This window comes from Anolis carolinensis, chromosome 3 (genome assembly GCF_035594765.1).
Source record: "Anolis carolinensis isolate JA03-04 chromosome 3, rAnoCar3.1.pri, whole genome shotgun sequence".
In the NCBI taxonomy this organism is placed as follows: Eukaryota; Metazoa; Chordata; class Lepidosauria; order Squamata; family Dactyloidae; genus Anolis; species Anolis carolinensis.
The window spans coordinates 152445435-152466966 of record NC_085843.1 but is presented as its reverse complement, the minus strand read 5'-3'; positions in this window follow the sequence as shown (position 1 = coordinate 152466966).

Genomic DNA, 21532 nt, shown 5'->3' with positions numbered 1-21532 from the left:
CCAACCATTTTGATTCATTTTAAAAATTCCTTTTATGACAAGGTCATAAGTCCAGAAGTGTTCGTTCAGAAGTATGAGACGAGTGGATGAATATATTTATTTTAAAACTGAACTATGTAAAATATTGAAAACATATTTGCGACAAACGTAAAATAAATACTCAGCAGGTCAGATATTTCAGCTGGGTTTTCCCTGCATGCTTACTTAAATGCTAGTGTAACATCATAGAAGTCTCTCCTAAACTATGTTTCTTCTCCAGTACTGTTAAAGAAACTGCCCTTTCTCCTTTCTTCTTCCCAGCTCACAGTCATGAATTAGTTCAGAGGTTTGAAACATAAAGACCTCCTTCTAGTCAGATCTTTCCAGTGGAGCCAGCAGCCTAGGAGAAGCCTTTCACCTGCCGTTCCCTGAAAATTCACAGCTTCCTCAACTTGACTGACTATATTTGACAGATCTGATTTTAGCATTCTGGTAGGACTGCCTCTGAAGTATCCTTCTCTCTACAGATCCTCTTGGCTGTAGCCAGTCTGATATCAACTCTCCATTGTCCTCATTTTGCCTTCTCATCTTCCTCTGGACAGCAGCTTCCCATTTCTGCTCTGTGGTCCCCTCTGAACTCTTACAGCTCTCTGCTCTGACATCTGTTCTGCTTCTTCACATCCTTAGGTCTCTTCTCTGGATGTACGCTGCCCTTTCTGACTTTATTACTATATCACAGTGCATGGAGTTTTATTCCCTGCAGCCAGATCTCCTCATTCAGTCACATCTTATATTCTGAGAGACACACAGTTGCTCTACAAGGAAGAATCAACAAAGTGGAGACAGATTCCACTCTGGAGCCATCAGTGTCTGATTTCAACTGTCCTCTTCATTCTTCTGTTCAGTAACAGCTTTAAAGATCACAGTCACATAACTATAAACCACACTAGTGATAGGTGCTTCCTTTTTTCTTTTTGACAGGCTGCCAAGTGAATCTCAAACAAGTATTTCAGCTTCATTCCTGAACTAGTGCAATTTGTGGACTTTTAAAAAACCTTATCATGTTAACCAGTAACATTTAAAATTATTCGATGAGGCATCTACATTATAGAATGCATGCAGTTTGGCACCACTAACTGCCATAGCTCAATGTTATGTAATCAAGGGATTTCTAGTTTAGTGAGGCACCAGCAGTCTTTGACAGAGAAAGCTAGAGAACTTGTACAACTATCATTCTCATGATTCTATAGCATTGAGCCATGCCAGTAAGACTGCATTCATGCTAACATGTTGTTGTACCCCAAATCAGATAAAACATTCTCTCTTATCATCAAACAGTGGTAATTGCACAAGCCTATCTGAATTACAATAGCTTTCCAGTTGATTGTGACAAGAGCCATAACTCTAAGCTCTTTGACTTGCTTTTTTCCCTCCTCCCTCCTTTTCTTTTGTGCCATATCTTTTAGACTGTATTCATGATTATATTCAAAACATAGTCTATATTTTAAGACTATGTATTTCCCCTGATTTTCTACATGTATTGTTTCCCTATAATAATTTTACCTTGCAAAAAATATTTTGTGCATTTATATCTGGTCCGTACTGAATATCAAAATGCAGTGCTCTGGGAATCTTATAAGCAATTACTTTCTACATGTATTTGGTCCCAATTCTTTAGAGGAACAGCAGGAGTCTCCTGTTGTGAATATAACAGAGTAAGCATTGAAATGAAAACCATCACCCCCCTGTTACTCAGATGTAAGACTTGCTGTGTTCAATCCTGCTTGCTTCAAATTAAATGTAAAGATGACTGCATCCTACATTGCATGAATGTAAATGAACGAAAGACAGATCTAATTCTGTTCTCTATTTCTGTCATCTACTGCTGCTGTCCAAAATGATTGTTAGCTATACTATGTTTTGCTTTTTGGATTTCTATGACAATGTAGCAATTAGTGATGTTTGTATTTTTTTTTTTTAAAAAAAATCTGTTCGAGGAAAAGTAAAAAAAAAAGCATGCCATGCTCATTTTACTTTGCTGTTCTGTGTATTCAAGTTGTTTTCAACTTACAACAACCCCAAAGCCAACCTATCATGGAGTTTTCTTAATAAGATTTGTTCAGAGGCGGGTTTGCCATTGCCTCCCTCTGAAGCTGAGAGCATGTGATAGCATGCAAGAATCACACATAGGTTTTCCATGAATAAGTGGGGGGTTTAAATCCTTGTCCATTTAAAACAGTGATTCCCAAAGTGGGTGCTACCGCCCCCTGGTGGGCACTGCAGTGATCCAGGGGGGTGGTGATGGCCACAGGTGCATTTGAATGTTTTAACTTTTTTCTATTCTGAGTTTAAAAAATTTTCATAATTTCAAACTTCAATGTTTCTAATTTACACCTTTCTTTACTATATTTTACAAAAACGGTAGAAACATTAATACATATATCTTTCTGTTTAATTGCTATTAAAAAAATAAAAAAATAATAATTTCCAGGGGGTGCTGAGTAATATTTTTTCTGGAAAGGGGGCAGTAGGCCAAATAAGTTTGGGATCCACTGATTTTAAAAAAAATGCTGTTACCTAACAATATTATGTTAGTAAACAATAAACTACAGGACAACTCAGGAAACAGCAGAAGGCCAGTCTTCAGAAGTTGCATTCACATAGCCAAACTCAAAAGTTTTGATTTCTGACAGTGGGAAAGTCAGTATGTTTATCTAATAAACCCAGCATCTGCTGAAAGGACTGTATTTAAAACATTGTAACAACCTTTTTCATGCAGATCTATTACATCTCCAGATAATGATAAATGACTATTGATAGGTATAAGACAAAAATGAGCAAATATTTCTCAAGTGATTTTTTCCCCCAAACACAACATTTCAATTTATGGTGCCCAGTAGCTCCTGAAACTGTCTTATATTCTGTCAACTTCCTATTCCCCTCCCTCCCCCAATAGCGAATGAGATAAGAGAGATCTGGTTCTTTTTTTGGATAGATTGATGATAGTCATAGTTCATGGAGATTTGAGACTGGACTACCCAATTGATTTATAATACGCTGTCTAACAGTCTGCATGCTGTCATAATCCAGGAAGCTTGGATTCTTATTGCAGAACAATTAATACCACCAGGCAGATGTCAGATTATTTCTATATTTTTGTTGTTTTATTACAATTTTAATTACCACAATTGCACTTCTAGCCACTTAGATAGTTTTAAATAATTAACCAATTAATATTCCACTTACAACACAGTTTAAAACAGAATAGAGCTAAAATCAATCATAGCAGTAAACAAGTTAACAAGGAAAACATCATATGCACTGAATTAAAAATAAGTATTTCAAATACAAGAAATATAGAAAATATTAAAGATATCACACACATACACACACACATAAATACTCCCTGGCAACCAGCTAGTAGTCAAAAGTCTATATAAAAAGATCTTTTTCTGCAATGTTAGGAGAACAGAAAGAAGACCAATCTACTATTGGAGGGCGTTCCAAGGTCTGAGAGCAGCCACCAAGAAAGCGCTACTTATTGTTCTCACTAAATGTATCTGAAAAGGCTGTGCCTCATATGTCGAATGTATTTTGCTAGATTCATACATACAAGAAATTAAGAAGTGTGAGGGGCACTCATGTAAAAAAACTTAAGAATCAAAACACCCACTTATGATTTTTCATTACAGTTCAGTAAACATTGTAAATCTCCCAAAGTCAGTTTCATTTTCAGCAGCAGCATTTTCATTTTCACAAGCAGCAAACTGTACCAGTGATACAAAGCCAAACAGGCCATTCTGCTTTAAATTAAGGAGAGCCAGGTTGCCTGTCACCATTGTGGGAGGGCAAGTGAGTTGGGAGGGAAACTCAGATTTCTGGGAAATGTAGTTTAGAAAGGCGATGACACATGTGGCAAAGAATTCAAAAGGTCCTAAACTACATGTCCCAGAATTCTGCTCACATTAGAACGCCCCAATGAAGTAGGGAAGAGCTATTGTCCATCTGTAGCAGAGGCCAGCCACACAGTTTAAGTTTAGAGTCCCAATAAATTATTGAATTTGCATAGAGGACAAATAGTAAATCTGGGGGGGGGGGGGGATTCCTAAGTTGAAGTTCTATGGTATGTGTTGTGTGTCATATAAAGACATTCAAAGGGATAGCTGTTGAGGCTTTTAAATAAAGTTTTAATCAAAACTTTTTTTAAAAATCCCCAAAAATCAGTAGATGTGAGATTTTTTTCAGAATCTTGATGCCCTGTTATCTTGTGTCCTTGCAGACAATATCACAAATATAGATCTTGTAGTTTTTTAAAAAAAGGCTGTTTGCAAAAACTTACAAATTTCCCCAAAAATCATAGGATGAGTAAAACATTCTGAAACTTGGGAGGGGGGGGGGTAACAGTGGCAAATGTGTTCTACAATTGTAGCAAGTTTCATGCTGATAGCTCTAAAAATGAGGGAGAAAGAAGCTCCTGAAGTTTCCCCATTGGCACAATTAGAAAGGTAAAGGTTTCCCCTGACATTCCCCAGTCTACTCGTGTCTGACTCTGGGGGTTGGTGCTCATCTCCATTTGTAAGCTGAAGAGCCAGGGTTGTTTGTAGACACCTCCAAGATCATGTGGCCGGCATGACTGCATGGAGTGCTGTTACCTTCCCGCTAGAGTGGTACCTATTGATCTACTCACATTTGCATGTTTTCAAACTGTTAGGTTGGCAGAAGCTGGGGCTAACAGCGGGAGCTCACCCCATTCCCCAGATTCAAACTGCTGACCTTTCGGTCAGCAAGTTCAGCAACTCAGTGGTTCAACCCTCTTCATCACCAGGGGCTCAATTATATAATGAACAAAAATACAAAAAAATGTTTTATATCTTTATAGTTATGATACAGACCCCTTAGGGTATTTTAGAAACACATTAGAAACAATTAGCCACCACCTTTGTCCTAATTAAGTAATGAATGTTGAAACATTTTTTTTCATTCATTGCACAGACCTAGTATCTGAAAAGAGAAAGATAAGTCATTTTAAAGGGCCTCAACATTTGAGCTGGTTCATATGGGGTTTTGCTCCCTATGGTAGCTCTAAACGGTTCAGGACCTGCCTATCTTTGTGACCGCATCGTCCCCTATGAACCTACACGCTCTCTGAGATCTTCAGGGGATGCCCTCCTCTCGCTTCCACCTTCCTCACAGTTACATTTGGTGGGGACGAGAGAGAGGGCCTTCTCGGCTGTGGCCCCCCGGCTCTGGAACACCCTCTCTAGGGAGATTAGGTTGGCGCCTTCCCTACCATCCTTTAAGAAACAATTGAAAACCTGGATGTTTGGGCTGACCTTTGGAGAGACAACCATTGGATGACCAGCCTCATTATAATTCTATTCTGAATGTTATTAGGTTCCTTTCACTGGGATATTTTAATCTAATGATTTTATCTTATATTGCTGCTATAGTCCTCCCACCTTTGAAGTTGACTGAATCGCATTGGTGGTTGTTTGATATTATTACTATTGATATTATTGTTGTTGTTTAAATCTTTGTTGTTTAAATCTTATGTTACAAATTACTTTTCAAAACATGTTATTATATCAGCACTTTAATGTTCATATTAATTATTTGCTTTAGTGAGAAGCTCAGTTGCTATTAATAGCTTGTATGATAATCCAAATCAAATTTGAAGGAGTGTTGGCAAAACATGAAAACAAGAGAAGCCTGCAAGAGAGAATCTTTTATTTTCTTCTTTCCAGTTGAAAAATCATTATTGTATCCTCACCAACCTAACTTGTTGAGTGGTACAGTGAGCTTTCCTAGTGGATAGTACATTTACCAATTTGTCTCTCCAGTTTTGACCAGGTTTTCATGTTAACCTTGGATTAATATTGCAGAACAATTAATTTCCATCAAATCTTACATCTTCTGAACCCAACATTCTTTCTCATTGATAGGAATCAACCAGTTTGTTGCAAGTTAATTGAACTTCAGCGGGAAATTGTATTACATATTATTTTTTTTACTAAAAGTAAATTGAAATTGTATCCAAAATTAAGAGAGATTGAATTAAATGGAAACAACTCATTTTCTATTATGCAAAGGACTCCTTACTCAAAGGTTAACTCTCTTGCATTTTTGCAAAAATGTTTCTTGCTTTTTAGAAGTGAGTTGAGCAATTGAGCAATGTATAGATTTATTGCTGGTCACAAAATTCAGTCATTTATTCAACAATAGTTTCAGAGGATGAATTGAGGTGTTTTACTTAGAAATTTTGATAACCGATCTTCCAAAAATAATACAGAATCAATGTTGCTGAAACAAGACATCTATAACATTGGAAAGACTTCAAAAAGTTGTAGAAGCATTTGAAATCCATATGAAGTAAAGGAAAGTGAAAGAAATTGCACAATACCAGGCAACTTCATCCACTTTTCGCTTTATTTCATTTTTTCCCTGTTGGCTTAGCATGCTAATGCTAAATCTAATTTTTTTTAATTTGCATATCTCTAATACTAAAGCATTTGTGGTTGTGTTTTAAGAACCTTTCAATTTCTCAATAGGGAATACAGAAGCAAAGGAGGAGGAGACTGAAAAAAGAAGGGAAAGTGAACAGTCACAGATGTGCTCATTTTTGCAAATATAAAATCCGATTTACCTTAGATTTTTCTTCAGCCTTGCACACTGTAATGTTCTGTACTCATCTGTACTAAGATCTTCTAAACAACTCAGACTAAATTCAAAGGAATGAATTGACATGCCAGTTCCCCTATCTCTCCATTGCATAAACTGTGATGGCTGAGTAAAGAGGCAGCTGTCAATCTCTTAGTGAAATGAATTCCCATAAGAATAAGACAATGAATTCATCCCATGTTCTGCAAGTGCTCATTCCCATCTGTCTTTACATTTCATTTACACTAATTGTTTTCTTAAAAAGGCTAACGGTAACACAAGTTCTGAAAACAATATGGTTTCTAACAAAGAGAAGCAAGGTTTGGAATGCAGCTTTCCACACTGAGGATTTAGAGCCTTCTTCACTTATTTATGAGATTTCAAATAAAGAATGTTAATCAGAATACAATCCATTCTTGCATTGCCCTAAGGCATCTCTATGTTTACTAGTGTGATGACCCATGGGCCTTGTAGTCCTGCTCAGGACATTGTAATTCCTGATGAAGATGAAAACTTGGGTTTTTTACCTTCCCAGTCTGAACTGGATTCCTCTCAGCCAGATCTTTCCCAGGCAGATCTGGGAACCTTGCACCTGCAAGAAAGTTGTCTCCCAGAAGTATGTCAAACAAGCCCAGAGCCTACTTCTCCCGTATTCTTGCGCCGGGAGTTTTGTAAACAACAGAGAAGTTTGGATTCAGCTTCGCGCAGGAGTGCGAGGATTGCAGCTAAGAATGTGGCCAATTAAGACTGCTTCTCGTGAGAATCTTTGGGGAGTCTCACATCTGGTCTCAGAGTTAGCTTTCGGTTCTGATTCCCAGAGAACTGCTTCGGCGGGAAAGCTAGACTCTATTTAGGTGTTTTACCCGCGTAGTAACTTCGCGGAGTCAATTCGTCAGCCTACGGAGCGAGTTGTGTCTGGACAGCGCGCTCCGATTCAAGCCTCGCTCCTGCTCAAGCCTTGCCTTGCTATCCAGCCTTCGCCTTGCTTCCCAGCCTTTGTTTATCTACGGACTTTGCCTTGTTTCCCAGGATCAATCCTTGCCTTGTTCCACGGATTTATCAAGTTATTCCACGGACCTTGTTCTTGTTCTTAGTTACCTTGTTCCACGTTCAAGCCTTGTTTCAAGTATCAAGTTATTTCCTAGCCTCGCTCAAGTTTCATGGACTAAAGGACCTTGTCATCTCCCCTCACTTTGCTTGGCAAAGTGAGTGTTTCGGTTATTGGATTACAACTTTGGACCTTAATATTTCTTATTGGACATTGCTTTTTTGGACTAATTCTGACCTTTCCTGAAAGGTCTAATTCTGGACTATTTTCTACACTTGTTTTTATTAACTTCATATATTCCTACAATAAAGATATTAGATAGATTCTGGCCTCTGTGTATGGTTATTGGTGCTCTGCAGCCTGGGTCGTGACAGTTTGACTCCGCCACCCTAAGCACCAATTAACCTCGGCCAGAATGTCTACCGGAGTCGTACCTGGGCCGAGCGGCCAGCCGATTACCTACACCATCGACAAGGAAGAGGTGGACCGAATCCGTGATAAGCTCAATGCACAGGATGGAGAAATAAGGGGTTTGAAGGAACGCGGAGTTCGTCTTCCGGCCATGGCGTTGCCAACCAAGTTTACTGGAGAAGCTTCTAAGGTTCATGTCTTCCGTCGCCAATGTCAAGCTTATCTGGAGGCCCGTGCTGCCGAGTTTCCCCAAGAAGACATCAAAGTGGCATGGATTTACAGTCTTCTAGACGGGCCAGCGGCCAGCTGGGCGACGGCACTGTTCGACCAAGCCTCTCCACACCTAAGATCAGCGCAACACTTCTTGGACCACCTCAAGGAGACTTGGGGAATCGAGGACAATTTGGAGGCAGCCGGTCACAAACTCCGTCGCCTTTTCCAAGGAGACAGACCTATGTCTCAGTATATAGCCGAGTTCCGAGTGCTGGCCCACAACACCGGCTGGAACGATGTAGCCCTCAGGGGACAATTCCGGGAGGGTCTCAACATTGAAATGCTGGAAGAAATCTCCAAGGTGGATCCTCCCCAGACCCTCGAGGCACTCATTGATCAATGTTTACGGGCTGAAGTCATGATTGCCAACAGGAAACAGTGGGTTCGAGGCCAGGGCAGTAGAGCCGGGGCAAAACCCCCCGCTCCCGCCAGCGTTCAGCCACGTCCGGTGTGGAGACCCCCACCGCCAACCCCATACCCCAGAGGAGGCGAGGAGGTGCCGATGCAGTTGGGCAATGTGCGTCCCAGACTAGATGCCGCCGAGAAGGCCCGTCGTCAACGCTTAAACCTCTGCTGGTACTGCGGGAACGGGGGCCACTTCGCCAGAGAGTGCCCAGCCAAAGGGAAGCCTGCCGCCCGTCTTGCGGCGGCGTCCTCCACGGAGACGAAGGCGTCTGAGCCGACTGGCACACAGCCGGCGGGGGAAGCCAACGACCGGGTGTAGAGAGGCTCGCCAACCCGGTCAAAAAATCCATCCAAGAGCCGCCAACCGGGGTCCTGTTCCTTCTCGTGGTCACATTATGGTCAGCAAAAAGGGGACCCGTCATGATCCACGCCATGATAGACTCTGGAGCTACCAACAATTTCATCGATAGAGAGTATGCCGACTCTCTGGGATTACAATATCATGATTTCAAGAATGCCCGTGTGGTGCAAGCCATAGACGGCCGTCCCCTCAAGACGGGCCCCGTAAGTCAGTGGTCGGAACCCACCAGGATGTGGATAAGGGAACATATGGAAGAGATTTCCTTCTTTGTTGCCGAGGTCCCCCATTTCCCTGTGATTTTGGGAATTCCATGGCTGACTCTCCACGACCCTAACATCTCCTGGTCCAACAGAGAACTGCAGTTTGCTTCACCGTACTGCCAAAACCATTGCCTCGTAGCCAAGGTATGCCATGCCACAGACACCGAGCCCATCATCACCTTGCCAAAGAAGTACTCCGAGTATTGGGATGTATTCAATGAGAAAGAAGCCGAAAAATTACCCCCACATAGACCTTATGACTGTGCCATTGACTTGGTGGAGGGGGCCCCGATCCCGCGAGGGCATCTCTACTCCCTGACTGAACCAGAGCAAGAAGCTCTCAGGGAATTCCTAGAGACAAACCTTCGCAAGGGATTCATCAGACCCTCTCAATCCCCAGCCGCCTCCCCAGTGATGTTTGTGAAGAAGAAGTCAGGGGAACTACGCTTGGTGGTGGACTACAGAGCATTGAACAATATCACCAAGCGGAACAGCTATCCCCTGCCCTTAATCTCGGATCTACTGGATCGGCTTCGAGGAGCCAAGGTTTACACCAAGCTGGATCTTCGGGGGGCTTACAACTTAGTTCGCATCAGGGAAGGGGACGAGTGGAAGACCGCCTTCCAGACCAAATTCGGATTATTTGAGTCCCGAGTTATGAATTTCGGTTTATGCGGAGCCCCCGCAACGTTCCAGCATTTTGTCAATGACATTTTTCAGGACTATCTAGACAGGTTCTTGATAATCTACCTGGACGATTTTTTGGTGTTTTCCAGATCACAATCAGAACATGAGAACCACGTCAAAATGGTGTTACAACGATTGCGGGATCATGGACTTTATGCCAAGCTGGAAAAATGCGCTTTTGATCTACAAGAGGTAGATTTCCTTGGTTACCGCATCTCGCCTCTAGGGCTTTCCATGGATCCAGCCAAAGTTTCAGCAGTATTGGAATGGCGGGCGCCAACTAACAAGAAAGAGGTGCAGCGTTTCTTGGGGTTCGCGAACTACTACCGCAAGTTCATTCCAGATTTTGCCCGCTGGTCCGACCCCATCACTAGCTGCATCCGTGGAAAGCAGCCTTTCCGCTGGACTGATCAAGCAGAGAAAGGGTTCCAGCAACTAAAGAAACTATTCACCTCCCAGCCAATTCTACAGCACCCAAATCCTGGAACCCCTTTTGTGGTGCAAGCGGACGCCTCTGATGTGGCAATTGGGGCTGTACTCTTACAACCGGTGGGAGATCACCTCCACCCCTGTGCCTTTTATTCTCGTCAACTAACCACACCAGAGAGGAATTACACCATTTGGGAAAAAGAACTACTGGCCATAAAGGCAGCCTTTGAAACTTGGAGACATTGGCTAGAAGGGGCCAAATTTCCCATTGAAGTCCACACTGATCATCGTAATCTAGAACATCTAAGAACTGCCCGCAAACTAAATCAGAGGCAGCAACGTTGGGCTTTATTCTTTGAACGTTTCAACTTCCAGATCCATTATGTGACCCCAGCCCAAACCAAGCAAGCAGACGCCCTGTCACGTAAACCGGAATACGCTGCAGGACGCAAGGAGACCTTTGAATCCCAACTGCTACAACCTGAGAACTTTGCCACGCTCACGGTGGGGAACACCAAATCCATTCCCATTGGTTCAACTTCCCCTACTCCAGGACCCATCTGTGCTCAAGAAATCAGGGCTAGTCAGCAAGCAGATGCCTGGGCGCAGGACCAACTTCGCCAAGGTCTGCATTTCCCCTTTTCGCTTAAAGATGGGCTGCTCTGCTATAGAAATCATGTTTATATCCCACCCGGACCGGGCAGGGAAAAAGCGCTTCGTCTGTGTCATGACTGCAAACCAGCAGGACACTTCGGACTATTTAAAACTATGCATTTGATCCTAAGGGATTTTTGGTGGCCCAAGATCCGCAAGGATGTGGAAAAATATGTCAACACCTGCCCAGTATGCCAGCGCTCCAAGATACGAAGGGAGAAGCCCTCAGGGCTTTTACACCCCCTTCCTACCCCATCTCGCCCATGGGAAATAATTTCCGCGGATTTCATCACTGACCTACCACCTTCCTGTGGATTCACCACGATCTTAGTGGTGGTGGACCTATTCACCAAGTTAGCCCATTTCATTCCCTGCGAAGGCCTCCCCACGGCCAAGGAAACTGCGGATCTATTTCTTCAACATGTTTTCAGACTACATGGATTGCCCAAGAGTTTAGTCACAGACCGTGGATCTCAATTCACCTCTCGTTTTTGGAAGGCACTACAAAAACTATTGGGCATAGACTCTCGCTTATCTTCAGCTCATCATCCCCAAACAGATGGGCAAACGGAGCGCACCAATGCCACTTTGGAGCAGTATCTTCGCTGTTATGTAAACTATCAACAGGACAATTGGGCTTCTCTGTTACCACTGTCTGAGTTTGCCTACAACAATGGAGTTCAAGCTTCTACAAAAGAAACGCCGTTCTTTGCAAACTACGGCTTCCATCCACGTTTCTTCCCCCCTGTCATTGAAACTTCAGAGGTTCCCGCAGCAGAGGATTGGCTGCAGGAACTCACAGCGGTGCAACAACTTTTGCTCCAGCAACTGGACCAAGCCAAGGAGGACTATAAACGCCACGCTGACAAACATCGCCAGCCGGGCCCCGAAATCAAGGTAGGAGATCGGGTTTTCCTGTCCACTCGCTTTCTGCCCTCCCACCGCCCTTGCCGGAAGTTAGATGCCCGTTTCATTGGTCCCTATCCAGTGGTGGCGCAATTAAACCCCGTGACTTTCAAACTCCAACTTCCGCGTTCAATGCGCATTCACCCAGTGTTTCACCGTTCCCTGCTCCTTCCGGCGGATGGTGTGCGACCTGATACAGACCAACCGGCCCCCCCTCCTGTTTTGATGAATGGGGAGGAGGAGTTCGAGGTTGAGGACATTTTGGATTCTCGCTTTCACCGCCGCCGCCTACAATATCTCATTGACTGGGTGGGTTTTGGCCCTGAGGAACGCTCTTGGGAAGACGCCTCCACAGTCCATGCTCCTGATCTAACCCGTCGCTTTCATCAGACCTATCCCACCAAACCACGACCTCGCGCCTCGGGGAGAGGGCCCCAGTTTGGGAGGGGCCTTGAGGAGGGGGATAGTGTGATGACCCATGGGCCTTGTAGTCCTGCTCAGGACATTGTAATTCCTGATGAAGATGAAAACTTGGGTTTTTTACCTTCCCAGTCTGAACTGGATTCCTCTCAGCCAGATCTTTCCCAGGCAGATCTGGGAACCTTGCACCTGCAAGAAAGTTGTCTCCCAGAAGTATGTCAAACAAGCCCAGAGCCTACTTCTCCCGTATTCTTGCGCCGGGAGTTTTGTAAACAACAGAGAAGTTTGGATTCAGCTTCGCGCAGGAGTGCGAGGATTGCAGCTAAGAATGTGGCCAATTAAGACTGCTTCTCGTGAGAATCTTTGGGGAGTCTCACATCTGGTCTCAGAGTTAGCTTTCGGTTCTGATTCCCAGAGAACTGCTTCGGCGGGAAAGCTAGACTCTATTTAGGTGTTTTACCCGCGTAGTAACTTCGCGGAGTCAATTCGTCAGCCTACGGAGCGAGTTGTGTCTGGACAGCGCGCTCCGATTCAAGCCTCGCTCCTGCTCAAGCCTTGCCTTGCTATCCAGCCTTCGCCTTGCTTCCCAGCCTTTGTTTATCTACGGACTTTGCCTTGTTTCCCAGGATCAATCCTTGCCTTGTTCCACGGATTTATCAAGTTATTCCACGGACCTTGTTCTTGTTCTTAGTTACCTTGTTCCACGTTCAAGCCTTGTTTCAAGTATCAAGTTATTTCCTAGCCTCGCTCAAGTTTCATGGACTAAAGGACCTTGTCATCTCCCCTCACTTTGCTTGGCAAAGTGAGTGTTTCGGTTATTGGATTACAACTTTGGACCTTAATATTTCTTATTGGACATTGCTTTTTTGGACTAATTCTGACCTTTCCTGAAAGGTCTAATTCTGGACTATTTTCTACACTTGTTTTTATTAACTTCATATATTCCTACAATAAAGATATTAGATAGATTCTGGCCTCTGTGTATGGTTATTGGTGCTCTGCAGCCTGGGTCGTGACAACTAGGAGTGTGCATTTTGGGAAAAATCCTTCCCAGATTTCTTGCCTTTTTCTAACACCCCCTCACATCTGATTTCTTTGAATTTTCATACTTTGGAATGGGCAATATGCCATTTTTTGGAATGGAAGCTGGATTTTTGGGAGCGATCTGGCCATAGGAGGCAATGGCGAGGCTTCATGGGTTCCCCTTTTCATCATTTTTAAGGCTATCAGAATGAAAGTGGCCACACTAGGAGGACACATTTAGCACTGCAATCCCACCAAGTTTCAGAACATTTGGGTCATCCCACCATTTTTAGTGATTCTTTAAAGTTTAATGAAATAAAACATCTATTGCACCTTCACCTTGCTATATATACCAAACTGCACACAGGTTGGAGTCTTTTTAGTTTATTAGAAAACAATAGGTAAAAAGTTCTTAAAAAGCAAAAGTAAAGTTCCAAAAGATCATTACAAAATAAAGCCTTAGAGAATAATTCAAGAAATCACAAGGAATAAACAAAGTCCCATTAGAGCATGACAAAGTCCCAGAAACATGAACACATAGGCTGCAAGATAATCCAGGAAAATGAGAGCTTGCTTCTTGGTTGAACGAAAGTTGCTTTGACAAAGCAAACACATTGATTTAATACCCTTTGCAAAGCATGAAAGCATTTCTCTAGCCTCTAACCTCCCTCTTGTTTGCGATTCTCACACTCCTCCGAAGCCTGAATTAGAAACGGTCAGCTCAATCTAAGGAACCCGTTTCATCAAGGTCAGCCTGCTCATTAGTTTGCTGAGCCTCGTTATCAGACGGAGAACTGTCCTCCTTTTCCAAGTCAGTTTGCACCTGGCTAGTTTCAGTATCATCAACATCATTCCTTGCTGTGGGAAAATGAACTTGCACTCTCTGTACCTCATCTTCTACAACAGGGACATTTTGAACCTGATTTTGAACCTGAATCCCATCATCCTCATCAGAGTCAATCTGAGGTTCCAGCTGAGTCATAACAACATCCTTTAAAACCACAACGCTCCTCCTCCTATCTCCTGGAATGCCTCCACGGGGAGGAGCATCAGCAGGGCAGAGATATAGATAGAGAGGGAGAGGAAGATGAAGAGGGTCAAAAACATAAACATTACAACAACTTCCAAGGGCTTTATTTATATTTTTGTTTATTTTTTTTAATGTTTGGGGTGGGGAAGGCTGCGGGGCAGGTAGAAGCCACCTAAGGGTACACTCAGTCACTCATACACAGTCCGGATGACCTGGGGCAGCAGTGGTACACAAGTCAAACAGGAAGGGCAGGAAAGGGAAATACATGAGAGAGTCAATGAGGTGAAGAAAAAGGGATATATTTGTAATTTTTAAATATATTTTTGTGAGAGAAGGAAGGTGCAGGGCAGAGTACAATCAGCAAAATGAATAGATAGGGCTGGGGAGGGATGGAAAAGAGTCTGAAAGAAATACTCCTGTGAGGGATTCAAGGGAGTCAGGCAATCCCCGACCCCTCCCTTCCCTTTACCACCCCACCACAAAGTTAAAGAAAATCCCCAAAAAGCCCTTTTATAAAAGCCCCCCCCCCCATATACACACACACAATGCACACCCACCCTCCTCAAAATAAGAAAAAGGAAGGACTGATATTAAGGAAAAGTATTGGAGCAAAAAGCAAGGCAAAAAGCAATCCGAACGAGAGATATATAACCAAGGAACAGCTAGGCAGCAGCAAAGCAAAGCACTAAAACAAGCCACCTCCCTCTCACACAGCCAGGATGCCACTGGAAAATTGTGATTGGCTCAGACAGCAAGGGCCCCTCTGTGTGCCATGCAGTTGCCGAATGAAAGTGAAATTAGTCCTTTTTTTCTCCAATTGCGTGATTTTTTATGGATGGGAAAAAAGGTCATGGCACCCCTTCCATTATGGCTGAAACGACAAACAAAAATGTCAAAATCAGCCAGAGTCCATTTTTTAAAAACGGATCCGTGCACAGTCCTAATGTTTACTAAAAAATTCTCATTACAATTACACAAGTGGGACATAAATGAAGAGGTGAGAAGCTAAACATTCATAGAATCATAGTGTTGGGAGAGACTGTGTGGGCCATGTAGTCCAACCCCCTGCCATGCAGGAAAAGCACAATTAAAGCACCCCTGGCATTCATCTGAAAATGCTGACTTACCACCTCATCACATGTGCCACTAGAATTGGATGGTCTTGCCACATACCGGGCATGTCATCCCACTCCATTGTAGCTTCACCCCTGCCTCTTTACATGGGGGGCAACCTGTTTAATGTGGCTCAACCCACCTTTCTTAATGGAAAGACGGGGAACCACCTGTTGACTGTTGTCAGCAATTTTGCAGCAGCAGAAGGGTGTTTGCACCAGTCAGTGTGTGATGGGAGCCATTTAGCTCCATGGCTGAAGTAAAAAAAAATCCTGTCACCCCCACCAAAATTTGGACCAAGTGAAGAGGTCCCTAGACAAAATGTACAATGTTTGAAATGGAGGAAAGGGTCTGGATACAGTTGTCCTTTAGCAATATGTTGTCTGATGGGCATGGTCCCTTCTCATACCTTTTCAGATGAAGATCATCTGGCCATGATACATCCCGTTTCGCTATTATTACAACCTGTGATTGCTAGACAATGATACTGTCGTGCTATAAAAAAGGGCGGTCATTATCCCAACAGCTTACTGTTATTCCCAGAGAATGGTAGGGGAAAATAATATATTTACATAAAGTAATTGGCTTCATCACACTTTTTATCTATCCCTATCTATTAATTTCAGTTTGTTACATGCATCTCTTACTTTTCATGGAGAAGCATGGTTCTTTATTGACATTTTGATCATATCAGCTATCCTGTGACATGAGCTGTGTTGAGAAATAGGACATTGTAATTTTGACTTTCATGGTTATGCACTTCCAATGATTTTTCTCTCCAGCCTGATTCTAATGACCAGTTTAATCTTGCCCAGTTGTTGTTGAACTATGATTCAAATTATCCTTGCTGTTGGCCATGTTGGCTGTGGAGAATGGGAGCTTAACCTTGGAAAAATGCAGAGACTGTTAGAAGGCCTTCTCATTTTAAGGTATGAATAAGGCTTTTTCAACAACATTCTCAAAGACAGATTAAAGTATGACATATATATTTCTTACCAACTGGAAAACATTTTATTCATAATTCAATGAGCACGGCTTAGATTAGAATTTTGGAGACAGCATAACATTGCAAGGATAGCATAAAATTTATTCTGAGGATGTAGCAATCCAAACTAAAGCCATCAATTAGATATCTTAAATTCATCAATTGGAAGGAAGACCTAGGAATTTGGAAACTGAATAGGAAATTGGTGAAATCTGAAGGGCCTGGTGACCATCACCCAATATGAGTGTTAGACTGTACTCCTAATGATCATGTCACCCTTCCATTCATCACTGTATCCTGCTATTCTGTCAGGATCTTATGTTTGGGATCTGTCATGTTTTATATATTCATGCTTTCATATCATATTGTTACTTCATGGTTGATAAGTAATGTGTAGTTTACTATAAAGTATAATGTTATTCACCAATGGTTGTACTGCTATGCACCTTTAATAAAGGTGTACATTGCTTATGGGAATTGGAATATATTCTAGAAGATGGTAGCTGAAGCTAATGATCAGTAGAGATTGGCACAGCATATACAATTAACTATACAATTCCACATAATGGATAGGACGAGTTGTAGATTTGTTTTGAAAGCAGCCTACTAGCTAAAGTCTTTCTCATGTGAAAAGTGGAACTATGGGAATAAGGTAATGTTTTAGGTTTTTGACCAATGAGGAAAAATACTGAGAAGAGTGCTGCTCCAATTTCATCATTGCACATTAATGGTAGTTATGTATATATGCCCCCATTGAGGAGTAAAACACAGACAAGAGCCCGATGGAAGGAATTGGAAAAGTATGTTACTGAACTCATACTCCAACATCCAACCACCTCGGTAGTCCTGGGGGGAGACTTACTTTGGCAGCCAACAGAATGAGCAAATATATTTTGTCATTTTTGTTTTATTACCCACTTCACTGGATACCTCCCTCATTTATGCTTTCATGACCCCTTTAGAATTAAATGAAACAAAAGAAAAGAGGCACAGAAAACCTTTTCTATCAGATACCTCAGTGTGTTGTGAAAAGCTCATCAACTGTCACAGATATTGTGAATAAGAAGAGAACTGAAGGTGTGAATAAGAAGAAAACTGAGCATAAAAAGAAGTTATCTAAGAATAAATACCTTTAGGGACTATGGATCATGTTACTGTGCCCTTCAAAAACCGCAGCATGATTTATGCCTTTAGATATTTTCAATAATACATTGAGCATGAGCTGTGCCTTCAGATATATTTGCAGTAATTCATTGAACATGTTCTTGTTCGCTCTTGCTTCTAAACATGTCTTGTTGTGGGCATCAGCATGAGGTGTAATCATAACCTCCATCAGTTCAGCAGAAGGTACTCATCACTCACAAAAAGACAGTAGGCTACCAGACTGTGGGTACCATTATTGCTATTTTAACTATTAATTGAGAGTGGAGGTTTTGCTTAAGAAGTAAGTCAAAGATTGGTTTATTTTTAGTCCTCCCATTCTAAAGAAGTAGCAGAAATTGTGTGTAATGTGAAGCAAAATAAATGTGCCCTCCGTGATAAGAAAAAGGGGAAGAAATAACAGGATCATTAAAAAGACCTCAAACTGTCCTCTTCTGAATACTAAAAATAAAGTTATTATTGACAGTGACAGTGACAGTGATTTAAATGGAAACACTTGGATGCAATTCACACCAATCTAGATCTGAATGAGAGTGATGAACTCTCCCATATTACCCAAAATCTGCCCATATTTCAGGTACCTTTTTGGGATCCCCCTGGATCTTGTGTTGATCTGGCATTTCCTCTATAAATTTAGAAGTGCAACCCCTTTCTGCCCCCTCTCTTTCGCTCACCCGGTGGGGCAGTGGGTTAAACTGCTGAGCTGCTAAACTTGCTAACCGAAAGGTCGACGGTTATAATCTGGGGAGCTGGATGAGCTCTTAGGCCCAGCTTCTGTCAACCTAGCAATTCAAAAAAAAAATACAAATGTGAGTAGATCAATGGGTACCACTCTGGTGGGAAGGTAACGGCACTCTATGCAGTCATGCTGGCCACATGACCTTGGAGGTGTCTACTTGACAACGCCAATTCTTCAGAAATGGAGATGTGCACCAACCCCCAGAGTCAAGGGGAAACCTTTACCTTAACAAAGTGGGGGCAGGGAGAGAGAAAGAGAGAAAAACCACATGGGAGAGGAGATGGAACCCATGATTATAAGGGGGAAAACATTTCAAATGGGGGGGAAGCATTCAGCTGAAGTGAGGAAAGTGGTAGAGCTTTTGGGGCCTTCCCCTCCCCACATGTCCACAGCCATGTGAAGGAAGAGGAGGAGGAGAGGAAGAGGAAGGATAGAAGAATAGAGAAGGAAGAAAAGGAAGGCATTGAACAGTGTTTCTCAAACTGTGCTCCTCCAGGTGTTTTGGACTTCAACTCCCAGAAATCCCAGCCAGCTTACCAGCTGTTAGGAACTGTGGGAGCTGAAGTCCAAAACATCTGAAGGAGCATAGTTTGAGAAACTCTGACATAGAGGAAAAACAGAAAGGGAAAAAGAAGTTCACCATGGTTTCCTCACTGTAAGAAGAAAATTGCTGAAAGTATTCTTCACTTCCTTAAGAAGAAAGTTAGTGAAAAATTGCATCCCTATAGTAGGGAAACTTCCAAAGTAGAACTAATAATGCATATAAGATTAAATAGAAAATGACCTGCAAACTTCAAATAACAGGACACAAATCGAACTATTAAATGACATTATGGTAAAAAATAGGCAAGCAATGGCATTCTGGACCTAAACCCAAACCTCAAAAAACTCTTTAAAAACATTTCAATTCTCCCAGCTTTCTGCTATTCTGCTAGCTTTCTTCTCATCAACTGAACTCTTGTAATGTATACAGTATTATCACCTCCAAGGATATTAAAAGGGGGGAAACTATTTTAGTATTTGTGGACTCCAGGATACTGCATCTTGTAGACTTAGTATGGGAAATAACAATGAAAATCAAATCTATTCAGAAATTTTCTTTCTTCACAAAAATAGTAAGCCACATTTCTTTGAATTCATCCATTCGTCATAACCTTAAAACTATAGGGCATTGGGTTTCTCTAAAATCATCTTGCTCAGGATGTTGAAAGTCAAAATGTTAAACTAAAGAATGCTATCATTGTTTGGCCATTTGATAGTATCTTTCTAAAAATTATAGTTTGCTTCTTTGCGGAATTGTTTTCCTTTTAGATATATTTGCAAGGAAATGCGTCATCACTTCTTTATATAAAAGAATTCCAGGTGAGACAAAGCTTAGTAGAACACATGAAGCCATTTTTACTCTTTTGGGTATAAAAAGATATAAAAAGATACTAGACAGAGAACTGAAATTAACAATTAATAATTGAAAAACCTGTGTACTTTGGGGAAGAGAAAATCCATCTCCAGATATTAAATGTTAATAAAAGCAGTTTGTTCTAAAGCTGAGAATATGATAAATAATGGTACATTTTAAGATAAATAAATTCAAGATCAGGAAATAAAAATACCAGTATATGTTTCTCTTTTAGTCAGCTCTATACAAACCTGTCTTATAATTTACTTCGATCATAGTTAAATTCCAGTGTGTCCTTGCTCTTATCTTAATTGTTTAAAATGCCTACAGTTAATATGTGGCAGGCTACTACATTTAAAAGCATTTTTGAGATAGGGAGGGAGAACACGATAATTTTAGCATTTATTTAACACTAGATTGGGGACCCGGTGGTGCCCGAGAAATTAGAAGAAGGCATTGTTTGTTTTGGGATGTTAAGTAATATCACATGGATGTCTCTTGCTCAGTGGGAACTATAGCTGTTTGTGGAGGCAGAAGGCTGTCTGTGTAAGTGGACACCTCCACCACATACACACATACACATTTTCAGTTTTACTAGCTGTGCCCAGCCACACGTTGCTGTAGCTTATGGGAATCATTTGTTGTCCAGGTGGAATAGCACTGAATAGCCTTGCAGCCTCAAAGCCTGGCCATTTTTTTTTCTTATGTGAATCCTTGTTTGGTGAGCTGGAATACAATGGAATAGGCTTGCTGCTTGGAAGGTTAGGTACTTGTGTTCTAGGGAAAAATTTTTTTTGCCCAATTTGAATTGCACTGAATAGCCTTGCTGCTTCAAAGACTGGCTGCTTTCTACCTTGTGGAATTTTTGGTTGGCCAGGTTGAATAGCAATTAATAGTCTCAGTGTGGCAAGTATGAATGCTGCAATTAGACACCCTGCAGCTTCAAAGCCTGGCTGCTTCCTGCCTGGGGGAATCCTTTGTTGGGAGGTGTTAACAGGCCCTGGTTGTTTCCTGTCTGGAATTTCCCTGTTTTCAGAGTGTTGTTCTTTATTTACTGTCCTGATTTTAGAGATTATATTGTTCTGTATTATTATACCACAGTAATTTTTATATATTATATTTATAATCTTATATTATCTGATTAGAACTGGATTATATGAGGCCTCTTCTACACAGCTGTATAAAATCCACACTGAACTGGATTATATGGCAGTGTGGACTCAAGATAATCCAGTTCAAAGTAGATATTGTGGATTATCCTGTCTTGGCATTCTGGGTTATATAGGTGTGTGAAAGGGCCTTGAGTCTACACTGCCATATAATCCAGTTCAAATCAGATAATCTGTATTTTATAGGCAGTGTGGAAGAGGCCTGACTGAAGAGGCCCTGAGCTGAGTGGGTTGCTAGAAAACAAAGTGGGTGGGGACTTCCCTTCTAACTGGCATTTAGGGGGGAAACAACTTTTCCTGGTCCTCTAATTTGGACTTTATTTTTCTAGGGTTTTTTTTTTGTTTGAATATTTGTCATATTTTGGGTGACAATGTCTTTTATGGCCAAATTTGGTGTGATTTGGTTCAGTGGTTTTGTTGTTTACT